Source organism: Rhopalosiphum maidis, chromosome 3 (genome assembly GCF_003676215.2).
Source record: "Rhopalosiphum maidis isolate BTI-1 chromosome 3, ASM367621v3, whole genome shotgun sequence".
NCBI classification, from domain to species: Eukaryota; Metazoa; Arthropoda; class Insecta; order Hemiptera; family Aphididae; genus Rhopalosiphum; species Rhopalosiphum maidis.
The window spans coordinates 51,100,706-51,103,246 of NC_040879.1; the positions used below are offsets into that span (position 1 = coordinate 51,100,706).

General features: G+C 26.7%; 1 non-coding gene across 1 annotated transcript; it reads right to left on the bottom strand.

Moving 5' to 3' along the window:
• Window positions 1–620: 620 nt before the first annotated feature.
• On the bottom strand, window positions 621–815 carry LOC113559497. The gene has a single exon (XR_003405997.1). It is a non-coding gene; the product is annotated as a U2 spliceosomal RNA (small nuclear RNA).
• Window positions 816–2,541: the final 1,726 nt, after the last annotated feature.

Genomic DNA, 2,541 nt, shown 5'->3' on the forward strand with positions numbered 1-2,541 from the left:
TTTCTTTCTAATATTATCGCACCGCCCACATTATGAGCAGTCTATTTACCATTATATAAACCATGTACATACAGCCGTATTAGTGGAGATTATAATATTCATAATCGTGTAGTGTGAACACGGCAGACGGCAATGCACTATGCACATCGATTTGTTACACGGAATACTAAAACACATTGAACATTTCGTAATTTAACGTTTATCTTTACATCAAAATTAAAGTTAAAAATCAATATTAATAAATATTTGTGCAAGAGTTGCATGAAAGTCGTAAACTAAAGATAATAGATATATATAGATATTTAATAATAGCAGTCATATATATTACTACTAATACATTTTAAATTAAACACCACGTCACCACTTTGTACTTGCTTTTTCTGATAATTGAAAAATACAGTAATTTGAATACATCACACTCATAATGAGTATAACATAACGACACGGATCGTTATTCGTTACTATTGAAAACGTCACACAACATCCAAATTTCGAAAAGTCCAAAAAATGTCTAACAATTAAAAATCTTAAAATTTTGGATTTGATATTAGAACATTTTTAAGACGTAAACAATAAAGAAGTATAATAAAATGAATATACTGTAAATATTATGATCGTTTATTATGTGGGCCGTTCCCGGTGGTACTGCAATACCGGGTCAACCCGCGGTGGAGCAGGAGCAAGCCCCAAAATCTCCACCATAGTTTGAAAAAATTAGTTTAACATTTGAACCTTTCAATGAAAGGTGTATCAGATGTTAAGCTGATAAGAACAGATACTACACTTTGATCTTAGCCGATAGGCCGAGAAGCGATACATTTCAATCATCATTGAAGTATCTTAAAGACAAACATGATTCTAAAACGATTGCAGTTTTAAATTTTGACGTTTACAAAAAAGCAAAAATATCGATTTTCCAAAAAACGGATTTTGAAAAATGGCTATACATGTCAATAATGTATTCAACCACACCTTGCCTGTCTTCGATAATTAATTTTAAATACATTATTTCATGGATTAATTGACGACAATTCGATGATACAAATGGTACAACTCAAATGCGCTATCTATCGTCAATGAAAAACGATGCACATACCAAATACGGAACCGCTTCTTTTGCTGACAACGACGCGCAGCGCATCGATTCCGATCGTGTGTTGTTAGCGCCCTCTTGTTGTCCTTTTTAAATAATTAAAGGCCCAATAAATAATGGCCTTTACCAATCGATGATTAGTGGGACTACTATAAAATATTCAGAAATCAAAAATGATTTAATAACTAACAATATTGCAAAATTATCGATTATAATTTTTATTAAAAATCGTTTTTGTAATTGTGTTTAAAAATAAACATCAAAAACAATTCAATTATTTCACATTAAAATATATGTAATATATTTTCGTATATACTTTTTTTAATATTTTAATTTTGAAGCTATTGGTTATTAATATTAATAATAACTTATTATAAATACATAAAAAATATTGCATAAAACTCGCTTTAAAATTAAAATATCAAATAAAACAGGAGAACACGGATAATATTTTCACCTTTAAATTTGTAGTAATATTACAATTATCGACACAAAATTGATTCTAGTGAACGCAATAATGCTTTGTTTTATGTTTGTATGACGGAGACAACAAATACGGGTATAGCCGACGGTAATCGGTTAAAAAGTCCGTTTTAAAAGAAGTTAGATAAAAAAATCCGGATTCAGTTTTTATAGTTGGATAAAAAGTCCGAGCACATTTTTAGTGTCGGACAATAAGTCCGAAAATACATTAAAATATATTCTATATAATTAGGGTTGTGAATTTGTAGGAAAGTTCATTTCTTTTTGGTAATTGTGAAACGTAGCTTTGTTAGTACCTTCATATTTTGAATTGTGTAATAACAAATCCATTTATGAAACTTTTATTTTGTATTTTTTTATGTTTTTAATTTTTTAGGTCATTTTTGCCTTTTTAGATCATATTCTCCTGTTTTAAGTTTATTTTCCAGTGTTTTAAAAACCTTTTAAAAAAATGTTTCTGCCGTTTCAAGCGAATAGTGTTATTAAAGAATCAATAATTTTTTGGCATTTTAAGTACATATTTTAAGGTTTTTCAGTGCATTAAATTTACAGTCCTATATATAATTAATAATTATTTAAAAAATTTAAAAATGTTTGTAGACATAATATATTATACACATTATACTCGTACACATATGAGTATATGGCATATTATATTATTATATTTTTTTTCTATTTTCTTATTTTCATTTATAATTATATAATTTATTAATAATTTTAATTTATTTTAATATGTACGTAGATACATGTATTTAAAAATATTAACATACAGTCACACGATATCTTAGGCTTAACATTATCAAAATTTTATTTGTAATTAAATTTATAATATTAATTTAATTTGAAATATCAACTATCAAGTGTTATTCTTTATACATAATATATTATATATAGGTACCTAACTATAGTGGATTCCCGTTATATTTTTGTTAGTTATACGAAAATATAATATAATATGTGTACAA